The sequence below is a fragment of the Scyliorhinus canicula genome, chromosome 3 (assembly GCF_902713615.1).
Source record: "Scyliorhinus canicula chromosome 3, sScyCan1.1, whole genome shotgun sequence".
In the NCBI taxonomy this organism is placed as follows: Eukaryota; Metazoa; Chordata; class Chondrichthyes; order Carcharhiniformes; family Scyliorhinidae; genus Scyliorhinus; species Scyliorhinus canicula.
In genome coordinates, this window is record NC_052148.1 from 74076368 (window position 1) to 74091212 (window position 14845).

The 14845-nt window shown below is 46.5% G+C and overlaps 1 protein-coding gene across 7 annotated transcripts in view; it reads left to right on the forward strand.

Annotated features, from left to right (window-relative positions):
• Positions 1–14845, forward strand: part of LOC119962736 (tropomyosin alpha-4 chain-like) — a 156679-nt gene that overhangs the window by 55003 nt on the left and 86831 nt on the right. The window lies entirely within an intron of this gene.

Consider the following 14845-nt stretch of genomic DNA (forward strand, 5'->3'; position numbering starts at 1 on the left):
GGTGTGGAAGGGTAGTGGGGGGGCTCTCTCTCTGGGTGTGGAAGGGTAGGGGGGGCTCTCTCCGGGTAGGGGGGGCTCTCTCTGGGTGTGGAAGGGTAGTGGGGGGGGGGCAATCTCTCTCTCTGTGGAAGGATAGGGGGGGCTCTCTCTGGGTGGGGGGGGGGCTCTCTCTGGGTGTGGAAGGGTGGGCTCTCTCTGGGTGTGGAAGGGTGGGGGGGGCTCTCTCGGTGTGGAAGGGTAGGGGGGCTCTCTCGGTGTGGAAGGGTAGGGGGGCTCTCTCCGGGTAGGGGGGCTCTCTCTGGGTGTGGAAGGGTGGGGGGGGCTCTCTCTGGGTGTGGAAAGGTAGGGGGGGGCTCTCTCTGGGTGTGGAAGGGTGGGGGGGGCTCTCTCTGGGTGTGGAAGGGTAGGGGGGGGGCTCTCTACAGGTGTGGAAGGGTAGGGGGGCGTTATCTCTATGGGTGTGGATGGGTAGGGGGCGTTATATCTCTGGGTGTGGAAGGGTAGGGGGGCCGTTATCTCTCTGGGTGGGGGTTTCTCTCTCTGGGTGTGGAAGGGTAGTGGGGGGGACAATCTCTCTCTGGGTGTGGAAGGGTAGGGGGGGCAATCTCGGTGTGGAAGGGTGGGGGGTCTCTCTGGGTGTGGAAGGGTAGGGGGGCAATCTCTCTCTGGGTGTGGAAGGGTAGGGGGGGTTCTCTCTCTGGGTGTGGAAGGGTAGTGGGGAGGGCAATCTCTGGGTGTGAAAGGGTGGGGAGGGCAATCTCTCTCTGGGTGTGGAAGGGTAGTGGGGGGGGGTTCTCTGGGTGTGGAAGGGTAGTGGGGGGGGGGGGGGTTCTCTGGGTGTGGCAGGGTAGTGAGGGGGTTTCTGGGTGTGGAAGGGTAGTGGGGGCGGGTTATCTCTCTGGGTGTGGAAGGGTAGTGGGGAGGGCAATCTCTGGGTGTGAAAGGGTGGGGAGGGCAATCTCTCTCTGGGTGTTGAAGGGTAGTGGTGGGGGGGGGGGTCTCTGGGTGTGGCAGGGTAGTGAGGGGGGTTCTCTGGGTGTGGAAGGGTAGTGGGGGCGGGTTCTCTCTGGGTGTGGAAGGGTAGTGAGGGGGGTTCTCTGGGTGTGGAAGGGTAGAGGGGGGTTCTCTGGGTGTGGAAAGGTAGGGGGGGTTGTGTGGAAAGGTAGGGGGGGGTTGTGTGGAAAGGTTGGGGGGGTAGGGGGGGTTGTGTGGAAAGGTTGGGAGGGGGGGTTGTGTGGAAAGGTTGGGGGGGGGTAGGGGGGGTTGTGTGGAAAGGTTGGGGGGGGGTAGGGGGGGTTGTGTGGAAAGGTTGGGGGGGGGTAGGGGGGGTTGTGTGGAAAAGTGGGGGGGTAGGGGGGTTGTGTGGAAAAGTTGGGGGGGGGGGGGGATTTGGGGGGTAGGGGGGTGTGTTGAAAAGTTGGGGGGGGGGGGGGGGGGGGGCACCGCCGCATCCTCCTCCCATGGCTGCACCTTGACCGGTTCGGAGAGAGAGAGAGAGAGCAATCTTTCTCCAGAGATTTGCGGGCGGCTGACTGCATTAGTCTGTTTCCCCCCCCCCCCCCCCAAATATTTACCTTTATATTTTTTTTAACCCTCTCCCCAAATGTGGAAGGATGTTTTAATTGGCCGGGAAAGTGAAGCTGGAATGGGGATCTGAGTATTGTGCGCTCAAAAGGAGGGGCGGAGGGTGTTGCCCGAGGGAGGGTTCGACCAGCCGCTCGCTCGGTGCGGCGGCTGCGGCCCACAGCCCAGCCCGGGAAAGGCCAGGCAGCAGCCCGCTTCACTTGTTTTTTTTTTGGGGGGGGGGGGGGGGGGGGCGTTTAAAAGCTGCCCCCCCCCCCCCCCCGGAAAGAAACTGGTGAAAGTAGTAAGGAAACAGCAGCGAGACGTGACTGGACTTGGTGATGGACTTGGGGGGAGGGGTCGGCCGTCTTTTAACATCACTGAATATTTTGTGCAATCTTCTCTCTTCCCCCCCCCCGGTGCTTTTATCCCCCCGCAGATTGCAGAGGTATTGGTTTGCTATCTGTCTGCCTCTCTCTGTGCCGCAGAGCAGCTGAAGGAGGGGAAGTCAAGAGGCAGTTTACCTGCCCACCCACCCGGCCGGCCAGCCACCAGCACCAGGCACTTTCCTCCTCTTGCGATAAAGCCACCTTGCGCTGCCCCCCCCCCCCCCCCCCGTTTCTGTTCAATGGGCGGGTTGTGAGCCTGACTTTCTGCAAAGAACATTCCAGACTCTTTTTTTTTGTGCGTTGAGTTTATTGGGTGGTGGCTGTACCAGAATTTTTGTTGGAGCGCTGTGATTTTCACACCGTTGTGTGCATGTACCTTAAGACCATATTGTGCCTGCCAGATATCATTTGCATACATGCTGTTTGAGGTTGGGGTAAAGAGAGGCCACAGATACTCCAGCTACAAAGTATGCAGTTTACCATTTCCACATGCTCAAATGTGACTAGAAGCTACTTCTGGCGATGAATACGTGTTGATTGTCTGTGTCTGCTCTACTGCTGATTCACTCAACAAAAAGTTTGCCTGCTAAATGCATTGATGTCTTTATCTCTTTGTCGAGTTGCTTATTACAATATTCCAAATACCACCCTGGCTCCTCCACCTCTTCATTTGAACCACTTCTCATTCCTTCCAATGCAGCCCAAACGCAATATATAGAAGTTTTTTTTTTTGCTGCACCCCTAATTTTTCTTACCGGAGTCCTTGGAGAAGACAATGATGAGAGAAAATTTGATAATCTTCTTCAAGATTATAAGGAAATCAGAGTAGGTAGAGAGGAACTGACCCCATTGATGGAAGGATCAAGAGCCATAAGCACAGATTTCAGGTAACTGGCAAAAGAAACACTGGCCACACGAGAAACAAACATTTTCCCATGGCACGTGATTAGGATCTGGGATGCATTCCATGAGTGTGATGGAGGCAGATTTCAACCATAGCGCTCCAAAAGGATCATTATCTGGAAAGGACTATGGAGAAAATGTATGGGTGTGGCATTAGGTGAATATATTTTGTAGAGAGCTTGTGTCATCACGATGGGCTGATTGGTTACAGTGTAGAAGGGAGGTCAGTGGATGATTCCATTATTCATTGGGTCCTATGTAGTAGAATATTGGAGTGCTTTGGAAGAAAGCATTGTGGGCTAGTGGGTCAGGGGAACTTCTGAACATGGCAACATTTGTTGATTACTGAAGGACGAATAGGGTTCCATGTTTTGAGTTTTTTGCGGCTGTTACTCAGGAGTACAGGCATTTTCCGGCAGTGATTTTACTGCAAGCATTCTGCAACAGAATGTTACCAGAGCTGCAAGAATTAAATTGAGGGTAGATTATATAGATAGATTATCATAGAATTTACAGTGCAGAAGGAGGCCATTCGGCCCATCGAGTCTGCACTGGCTCTTGGAAAGAGCACCCTACCCAAGGTCAACACCTCCACCCTATCCCCATAACCCAGTAACCCAACCAACACAATGCTACCGTGCTGCCAATATACATTGGGCTTATCTTCTGTAAAGAAAAGGCTGCATTGTGGATAGCACAATTGCTTCACAGCTCCAGGATCCCAGGTTCGATTCCAGCTTGGGCCACTGTCTGTGCGGAGTCTGCACATCCTCCCTGTGTGTGCGTGGGTTTCCTCCGGGTGCTCCGGTTTCCTCCCACAGTCCAAAGATGTGCAGGTTAGGTGGATTGGCCATGATAAAACAAAAATTCCCCTTAGTGTCCAAATTGCCGTAGTGTTGGGTGGGGTGCTGGGTTATGGGGATAGAGTGGAGGTGTTAACCTTGGGTAGGGTGCTCTTTTCGGGAAGCCGTTGCAGACTCAATGGGGCCGAATGGCCTCCTTCTGCACTGTAAATTCTATATAGCATTTTCAGTGACCCACTGGATATGTCAGTACATACAACCAAAGAAGTAATTTGGAGAATGGTCACGCTGTAACGTTGGAAACACGCATAGGTTGTGCATAGTCACTGCACTATGCTAATGACAAGATCATCTGTTTTCTAAGGTGGATAGAGGAAAGAAATGCCAGGGATAATCCCCTGCTTTTCAAAATAGTGCCATAGGCTATTCTAAATCCACCTGTGCAAGCTAATTTTAAGATTTTATCCGAAAGAAAGTACTTCCGACAGTGCAAGCACTCCTTCCAATGCTGTATTGGAGAGTCCGTTTTGATTTCTTTTTTCTTATGTGCTCAATCCCTGGAGTGCGGTTTGGACCCGGAACCTTGAGAGTTAAGAGCTGAGGAGTGCTACTAATTGTGAAGGGTTGATTCTCATTTGAAACGTTTTGAAAGCATTGATAGGATAGGTCAACATATTTTGTACGACAAGAGAGCATAATCTTAACTCCGAGTCAGGCTGTTTGAGAAAGAAGTTAGGAAGACATCTTCATATGCAGGGTGCTAGAAATGTGGAACACTGTAAAAGAGCAGTAGATTCTAGGTCAGTTATAGTATTAGATCTGAGATTGATAGATTTTGCTAGCAAGGGTAATAAGGACTGTGGAGTCGTGCTGGGCCCCTTTTGAATGGCAGAAGACACCCCCATGCCTGTCCCTTAAAGCTGATCTCACCATTGTTTGGGCATTTATTGTGTTGATTTGGGAGTGTATTTGTGGAAAGTGTGATAGCACTGGCTTTACCTTACCCCACCAATATGAACCCACAGAACAGGGCCGAGCCGTTGCTAATTCCATACTGATTATGCAACAAACTTTTAAATGGAAGTTGATTCGTTCTGCTTTCCCCCCCACTCCCAATTATCCATTCCTCATTTCCTGAATGCATCACCTTGATGGTTTAACTGTATCTATTGAGAACCATGCCCATTTGGCTACATTTCATATTGGGTGGCACGGTTAGCACAGTGGTTAGCACTGCTTCACAGCGCCAGAGTCCCAGGTTGATTCCCGGCTTGGAATTCCCGGCACAGTCACTGTCTGTGTGGAATCTGCACATTCGCTCTGTGTCTGCGTGGGTTTCCTCCGGGTGCCCCGGTTTCCTCCCACAAGTCCCGAAAGACGTGCTTGTTAGGTGAATTGGACATTCTGAATTCTCCCTCTGTCTACCTGAACACCGCTGGAGTGTGACGACTAGGGGATTTTCACAGTAACTTCATTACAGTGTTAATGTAAGCGTACTTGTGACACTAATAAAGATGGTTATATTGGTGAATGTTAGTAGGTTGTTTCTTAGCCTCATGCTGTGTTTGCCGCATATACTTGCCTGCATCAAGCAGGGGTTGTTAGAAGTCATGAGGCTCTGTTGACTTTATTTCCCTGCAAAACCTAACTCCTCTGAAGCCAGTTGTGTTATTAAATTGAGATCCTCTAATTTACGTATATTTGGATTGACAGTCGGACTTCCTGCACTTTATTATCCGGCTATTGTGTGTGTAAACTCAATGATTGACAAGCAAACAATACACTCAATGTTCTTATTACTCCTTGACCTGAAGACAGTGGCTCACCCTGGCACTGAGGTTGCTTGAGGTGTGAACCTTGACCGGAAGTGGTGGCAAGTTATAGAAGATATAGAACAGTTCTTAATCACTGTCTGGCAACCTGTAAGCAAAGTCCATCTTTGTGGGTGAATAGCCCACTACCAAGAAACCTGAAATAACTTTATGTTTTTATAAATTTAGAGTACCCAATTAATTTTTCCAATTAAGGGGCAATTTAGCATGACCAATCCCCCTACCCTGCACATCTTGGGTTGTGGGGGCAAAACCCGCACAGACACTGGGAGAATGTGCAAACTCCACCAGGACAGTGACCAAGAGCCAGGATCGAACCTGGGACCTTGATGCCGTTGCGGCAGCAGGGTTAACCCACTGTGCCACCGTGCTGCCCCAAACCTGAATAACTAGTGGCATTATTGAGTTGGGGGGTGGGGGTGTAGAAGGATAAGGCGAGCAACTTATGAACAATATTGTGTTTGGAGTTGCTTAATAGTGATTTCAGAGTGGGAAATCTGTGATGGTGAATAGGATTTTGTGGCTTGAGTAAAGGCCTCGGTAAAAATATTCTGAATCACTGGATTTGTGGTGAATTTGAATGAACACCAGTGCATAAAGCCTGATACATTTGGTTATTCTCGAACACGTGCCGAGTGAGCCAAGTTTATATTGTACCAATCGCACTGAACTTGCAATCTGCAAGTAGTAATTGATTGTTCAAATCTGTGAATCCGGAGCTGTAATTGAATACCTGCAAAATTGAACCGTACCAATATCTGAAATTGAGTACTGAAATTGCAGTTTAAGAAATTTCTAAAACTTGAAAATCGAGACGTGATAGCATAGTGGTTAGCACTATGGCTTCACAGGGTCCCGGGTTCGATTCCTGGCTTGGGTCACTGTCTGTGCGGAGTGCACGTTCTCCCCGTGTCTACGTGGGTTTCGTCTGGGTGCTCCGGTTTCCTCCCACAAGTCCTGAAAGATTTGCTATTAGGTAATCTGGACATTCTGAATCTCCCTCTGTGTACCCGAACAGGTGCCGGAATGTGGCGACTAGGGGATTTTCACAGTAACTTCATTGCAGCGTTAATGTAAGCCTACTTTTGACAATAAACATTATTATTATTATTATTATTATGCGCAGCACGGTGGCGCACTGGTTAGCACTCTGCCTCATGGCGGCAAGGTGCCAGGTTCGATCCTGGATCTTGGTCACTGTCCGTGTGGAGTCTGCACATTCTCCCCGTGTTTGCGTAGGTTTTGCCCCCACAACCCAAAGATGTGCAGGGTAGGTGGATTGGCCATGCTAAATTGCCCCTTAATTGGAAAAAATGAATTGGATACTCTAAATTTATATTTAAAAAGAGATTATTATTATTGACTTTTTTCCCATTGTCTGACATTTTTTTGGGAAAACAGCACCGCCTCCAGTTATTTCTGATTTTGGTGATAGTGAGCTATTTGTTAACTTGTAGCTATTTGCTGTCTAACCTTTCCCACCAGTTATAATATACGTACTGTTTTTAATGATGGCAGCAGAATTGATTCTGACTCAGATTTGAAACCTGCCTGGGTGGTCTACTGAGCTCCCTTTTTAAAAGAAAAAGTCAGATCTCTGCAAGGAGTTTTACATCCTGTCTAATTCTGAACCCAGTTGCTCCCAGAGTACTCCACTGAGAGACTGGAGCAACCACCAGGGTCATTCATCCACCAAAGTAAAAGCAAAATACTGTAGATGTTGGAAATCTGAAGTAAGACCCGAAAGTGCTGGAAAAACGGAGGTTGGAGAGTGCCTGTTTCAAAGAGGAATTGATTTGGGCCCAATGTTAACTCTTTCATTCTCCACAGATGCTGCCAGACTGCTGAGTTTTCCCAACGCCCTACTTTTATTCCTCCATCTGCTGAGGACCTGAAATTGGCTTCCTTCCCTCCTTGGTAATATTTAGAGACATGGGGCTGAATTCTCTGCTGGCGGGATGCTCCATTTTGCTGGCAGCCTGGAGATTTCCTGACGGCGTGGGGCTGTCTCATAATGGGAAGCCCCATTGACCAGCCGGCATAATGAAGCATCCCGCCGGCAGGGTGAAACAGAAATGTGGTGCGATTGGATGGAGAATCCAGCCTCATGGTTGTCATTTGAGGCCAAGATTGAGCTTGGATATGCTGCCTATATGATTGAATGGCCTAATGGCTTTGTTAGGCTTGCAGTTGAAGGGCCAATGCAGTACTGGAGAGTGGCTAGCTTACAGCCAGGTGATAAGGCAGAAAGTGAAGAAATTGCTTTTGATATATTTTAAGTCCATTTTTATAACTGCTGGAAGAACAATGTATTGTATGACTTTTTAAAACCTGTACCTCCCTTTAGTTACTGGAAGGTCAGTATTGGCCAGTGTTGGCAGTCAGAAAACAATTTTCTAGCAGTAATTCCAGCTCTGTTGATGGTGAATTTATAGGTACCCATGGAAACTATCTCTTTTTGCAGAGCTCACCGCTGTAGCGGGAGCACATTGCCTTGTTTATGCTATCTTGTGACACCAGTGCCCAGTCTGTTATTGATGGCAGTGCAAAATGTAAATGGCCTAAAATTTGTAGTTTTCTTACAAGAAAATTTTGAAGGGCCTGTACTGCACTGTTATGTTCTATCAGTGAATGAAGGCCCGTGAACAGAACTATTTGCATTTTCTTTGGCTACGGGTGCACAGATTTCTGCTTTCCCTGATTCAGGACTAGTGTCAGTGAGTGTTGTAATAGCATTTGCTCACATTGCTGCCTGTATTGGTTTAGTAACTATGGCTCGTCTTTTCTTTTATTTCCGACAGTCCTTGAGAAACTGGAATAGTTCTTTGTATATTTAAATATCCAGAATAAAAGTACAATTGTTTGGATTTCTCTAGCAATATTTTCTGGTATTCTGTTCCTCCATCGACCAATTGTAGACTTAATTTTGATGCAGACAGGCTGTGTGCAATGCTTTGAATTAACTTGTATCAATACTTTTGAAGATATGGTTAATCCTGATAAATGGGAGAAAGGGGTTTCCACGCCCTGAATACATTGGGAGCAATTTGAGGGATAGAGGGAACACAAGCTGAACTTCAGGTTATTTCATAGGGGACAGAATTGCAATCTGAAATTCCAACCTGTCCGCATCTTGGCAAGTCCATCATTTGAAAATTTCAACTAGGGAGCAGGGGTGGCATTATTGTTTGAGAAGCAGGTATGTTCAATTCACTCGGCTAATATTTGACCACCACAGCAATTTCTCTGTACTGTAAAATAATAACTCATTGAAACATCTAACATTCTGACGAGCTGGACTGACTGGGTGTAGGGATGTTGTTTCCTTTGGCTGTTGCTGGAGTGGGGGGGGGGGGGGTTCAGAACAAGGGACAACTGTCTCAAGATACTGGTAGGTCATTTAGGACTGGGGCAAGGAGAAACTTTATTCTGAGGGTGGTGAGCCTGTGGAATTTTCTACCCAGAAGGCTGTGGAGGCCAAGTTGCTGAATATATTTAAGAAGGGAATAGATTTATAGACACCAAGTGTCGACTGGTGTGGTGTTGAAATAGAGGATCAGCTGTGATATTGAATGGAGGAGTAGGTTGAAGGGGTCAAATGGCCTACTCTTTTTTTAATATCTCTATGCCAAGTGCAGTGCGCACACACTGATAGCAATGATTAGCAGGCTGACCTACTTTCCTACAGCATCAGCCTAGATTCACTCATTTTGAGTGCTGTTCGAATCCAATTGAATCAATTGCAGAGTTGTCTCTGCTGTTCTGGATAAATATCCAGTTACTTTTTGCCAGAATTATACATGCACCCTCATGTTTGCTCCAATGGCTGAATTTTAAAAAAAAATCATTCGTGGATTTTAGGAATCTCTGGCAAAGATAGCAGACGTTGCCCATCCTTAAATGCCTTTTGGGAAGTAGGTGGTAAGTGGCCTTGTGTGTGGATAGGAGATCCAGAATTTTGTCCACCAAATTGACTGAAATGGTGATGAATTGCCAAATGGCCCACGGGAAGAATCTGGAGGTTTTTTATCAGAAATAATTAAGGGTTGTCCCAATTGTTGATTCACTTCAGTAACTAAAGATTCCAACAGGTGCTGACTTAAATTTGGGTGCACACCTTCCAGGAAACACTGAGAAGTGGTGAAGAATGCAGCAAGTCTTTATTGAATTTTTGTTTTTTTTTAAAGTACCCAATTATTATTGCTTTTCCAATTAAGGGGCAATTTATTGTGACCAATTCACCTACCCTACATGTTTTTGGGTTGTGGGGGGTGAGACCCATGCAGACACGGGGAGAATGTGAAAACTCCACACAGGCCAGGATTGAACCTGGGTCCATGAGGCAGCAGTGCTATCCACTACGCCACCATGCTGTCTGAGATGTTGGCATGTTGTGTAGATTTCCACCTTCCTATGTAATTGAGTAAACTTGCAGCCTCAAATAGTTACCTAGAAAATAAATATTTGTATGTACACGCATAATCAAGGATTTTGTTTCTGCTCTGTGATTCAAGCAGTTAATTGCTTATGCTATGCCACCATGAAACTTGGGTGGTCTTGGGTAGCTGTAGTTTATGTAGGGAAGGCTCTAACTGTTTTAAACTGTTTACAATATCCTCTGTGGAAGGAAGAAGGTAGTGTCTAACAACAGCAGGCTCTGTTTTGGATATAATTGTCTTGAAGGTGACCTGCCTGATGATAGGAGATTGAATCCAAGTCAATTATTTAAGCCAGATTCCAATAATCGTATCTTGATTTGGCACCTTGATGATAACATGGGCTGGGAGTCTACCCACTGGCCACCTGAAACCTGCAAGCCAATGTCTTGCAGGTAAGATGATCCATGCTGGGTAAAGTATGACGTTCACCATCATGATTTCAGGTGGCTTAACTCCGGTTCTGGCCCCGGACAGACTTTGAATTTCATAGCCTGGCTTTTTTTCTTGGATCTATCTTGCTGATGTACTGTGTTCTGAAAATTTCAGGTTAGGTAGATGCAAGAAAAAGCCTGTAAAAGTCAGGGGGAAAAGAGAGAACTGACTCCTGAATTTTTGATTTGGAGGGTCTTCACCATAGCAATATGCTTCAGTGTAAATCTGCTGACCTGCTGACTGAAAATCCTTTTTATACTGCAGGAGTTAATTAATCTTCCAGTTTGTATTTATTGTATAACTCTCAGTGGGGAACCAAAAGACTGCTGCATATTGCAGGGGCATATGGATTGCAGCCAAGATTTCTTAGTTGAAACACTCCTTATTTGGATTGAAAATTTCGGAAGATGATCCTTAATTCATGGGCTGAATGAAACGGTGATCTGTCTAAAATCAAACTGGGGAGATTCCACCCCCACTTCTCTCCCACAGAGAATTTTGAGTTGTAAAACAAGAAACATTGCTAAATGATAGATATGCACTAAACATTTGAATACCTTACACACTGACAGGGTCTTGCTCAGAATTAGTTGAAACAATGTGCCTCAAGTTGATATTAACTAGTTAATTCTATATATTATGGTAACTATCACCTGTAGTGCTATAGCATTCAACGAATATACTGCAATGCCAACTCATTAATAGTTCATTCAAGCTATCAACATTCAGCTGTTTAAATATACAAATCGTTTTAAATGTTGCGCATTTACATTGCTAATCCACTTTTTTCCCCTGTGATGCTTTGGTTGAGAAAGAAATGTAATGTCAGCTAATCTTAATTATAAATGTATAACTGTTTTATGTTCAGTGTTTTAAAGCTGCTGGCTTTTACAGTAGTTTGAAATTGAAACTGTAGTGGGATATTTTTGTTCCTGGCTTTGTGAAAACACCCCCATTATCTCTCACCTGTAATTTCTTAGTGCAGCTCAAAATAGATTTGTTTGGAGAAATGTGGATCACGTTCTGTGCAATGTTGGTGGCCTGTGTATTGCCACAAATGAGGATATAACATTACCTATTTTTCTTGTAGTGGAAGCATATCAAAGATTTCATGGTATTGATATCTCCCCCTCTCTTATTCGGTTGTTACTTTATTGGTTATTCACGACAAAACAGTTCTATTCTGGAGTCCGATCTCTATAGACGACCTGAGAATTGTAACCAGTCAGATATGCAAGCAGTGCTTTCCAAACGTGTGTCACAAGACTTAAAAGCTTTGCCAAAAGAGGCGAATCTGAGGTCACTGAGCCCTTGTACTTCTAATTTTGTGTGGGTCTCGAATCATTTTTATTCATGTTTTAACCTACACTATATTACAAATATATCTATGAAAATAAAGCTGGCTCTTGTTTGCTCCTAGGTGTAATTTGTAAAATTTGGCTTAAGAAACTCCGCTTTTTGATTATGTATCCCGTTGTTGGCAACAGAAAAGAAGCTTTGTTCAAACTCTCCACATTTTAATTTGAAAGTGAATTCATAGCAGCCAATAGCTCTTCTATCCTAACCCTGTTGCAGTTCATTTTTATTTTGGGCAGGGAGTGGGCGAGTGGAACACTTCTATAGTGTTGAGTGACCTGATTAAGTAGCATGGTTTCAATATGACTGGTGCAGGTTTGACTTTGATTTAGCTCTGACCTCGAGTATTGTTATTATTCGGTGGGAATTACTTGTCTGGATCTTTAAGGTGTATTCAAGCTTGGATGCTGTTCCACTTGCCTTCGATCATCCCACCACTGCCAAAGAGACTGCTGAAATAATAACTCTTTGCTCTGGTGCATTCTCCACAGTTGCTAGTTGCTCTTGGGTCGCTTAATCCATTTTCTTCTTTTTAAACAAATCAAATATGTTGGTGTCAGTTGGGGAGAGGATTTACTACCGTATGTGATTTGATAATTGTATATTAACATCGCAGTTCATTGTTGGCTCATGTAAACCAGAGAAGGGTGTGCACATACTCAGTAGAATTATTGACTTCTTGGGAAGATACAACAAAATGTCACTACATATTTGCACTTCTGTACCACAATGTTTCTGTACTGTGGAGCCACCTCTTCTGCTCTGTCCTATTGTTCGCAAACCCTCTCCTTACTGATGGATCTAATTGCACATGTGCAACCATATATTTTTTTTTAAAAAGACCACCTATGAATCACTACAGGTTCAATTTTTTTTCCCCGGTCTCTACAATAACGTCCACGTATGAAGGCTGCAAAGAAATGTGTTTTCTGATCGGAAAAACATTTAGCTTTCAGACTCCAGGCAACAAGATGTCCACTTGCCTCTGGCAGTTACTGCTATTGCTTGTCCAAGCTTGATCAAGCTAAGTCTCAGTGTATTTTAAATTCATTCTCTTATGTGTGTGTGGCACACTTTTCCTCATCCCTTGTTTTCCTGATGGTGGTGGGCCGCACCACTGTATTGATGCATTTCATACATCGCTGGTCACTGGCTTGCTAGGTCATTTCTGGTGGCAGTTTGAGTCATCCATGTTGGTGAGAGATTGCAGTTGGGTATAGATCAGACTGTGTAAGGACTGTGAATGCCCATAGGGGACCAGTTGGAATTTTTTAAAAATTCATAGGATGTGAGTGTCACTGGTGGGGCCAATATTTATTGCCTATCCCTGTGCCCTTGAACTGAGCTGTGAGGCTATTTTAGAATTGCCCACATCGCTGTGAATCTGGATTCTCATATAAGACAGACCAGATAAGAATGGCAGATTTCCTTTCCTTTTTTTCTTTAACAAACAATTTTATTGAGGTATTATTTGGCATTATTACGGATTACATCTCCCGCGAAGAAGTCGATGAATGGTTGCCACCTTCGGGCGAACCTCAGTACAGATCCCCTCAAGGCGAACTTGATTTTTTCCATACCCAGAAAAGTCGACATTTCCGAAAGCCATAGTTCGGTCTTCAGGGGTTTTGAGTCCCTCCATGCCAGCTGTATTCGTCGCTGGGCTATCGGGAAAGCAAAGGCCAGAACATCGGCCTCTTCCTCCTCCTGGACTCCCGGGTCATCCGAAACCCTGAAAATTGCCACCTCTGGACTCATCACCAACCTTGTTTTCAGTACCCGGGACATGACACCATCAAATCCCTCCCAGTACCCTCTAAGCTTAGGGCATGCCCAAAACACATGAATGTGATTCGCTGGTCCTCCCGTGCATCTAGCGCTCTTGTCCTCTACCCCAAAGAATTTGCTCATCCGCGCCACCGACATGTGGGCCGGGGTGAACGACCTTAAACTGAATCAGGCTGAGCCTGGCACATGTTGCGGTTGAGTTTACCTTACTCAGGGCTTCCGCCCATACCCCATCCTCCATCTCCCTGCCGAGTTCCTCCTCCCATTTGAGTTTCAGTTCCTCCGTCTGGGACTCTTCCCCCTTCATGAGCACCTTGTAAATATCCGAGACTCTACCTTCTCCCCTAGAGACTATTCTGTCCTGGATCCCTATTGGCGGGAGGCGTGGGAAGGATGGGACCTGTCTGCGTATAAAGTCCCGCACCTGTAAGTACCTAAAGTTATTTCCCCTTACCAGCCCAAATTTCTCCTCTAAAGCCCTCAAGCTCTCAACACTCCTCCAGGAACATATCGCCTGTCCTCCTCACCCCCGCCCGCCGCCATGCACGAAACCCACCATCCATGTTCCCGGGGGGCAGATTTCCTTTCCTAAAGGACATTAGTGAACCAGATGGGTTTGTACAATATATTAATGATGGTTTCATGGTCACGATCGCAGAGACTAGTTTTCAATTTCAGATTTTATTAATTAAATTTAAATTCCACATGTTTCCGTGGTGGGATTTGAATTTGTGCCCCCAGAGAATTTTTAAAAATATTTTTTATTCTCCTTTTTCACATTTTCTCCCAAATGTACACCCAACAATAATCAGTAACGAATGTAGGAGGCGATTCTCCAATATGGAGCCCAAATGTTCTTGCCGTCGTGTACGCCATCGTGGCGCGAACCGGGCCAGGGTACAACCGAGTGGGGGCCAGCACGGCTCTGGAGCGGTTCACGCCACCCCAGCCTCCTTTCCCGCCACGCCAACCTGCGCATGCACGGGGGTCTTCTTTAGCCTGCCGGCATCAACTCAACATGGCGTCAGTGTCAGGGCCGGTCCGCACCAGAAAGTAGCCGGGGGGGGGGGGGGGGGGGTGATGGTGGGCCCCGATCGCGCAGATTTCCCGCCGGCAGCGACTAAGGTTGAACGGTTCTGGTGGGACTCTGTTGTATCGGTCCGGGCCAGAGAACGGCAAGCCCGCCGATTCCGCGGCTGCCGCCGCTCCAAACGCGGCAGCGCAAATGGCGGCGATTCTCCGCACCTTGGAGAATCGTGCGCCGGTGTCGTGGCGCAGTTGCGGCGATTCTCCGGCCCGCGAGGGGCTAGGAGAATCGGCCTGTAATGTCAATTCCCATA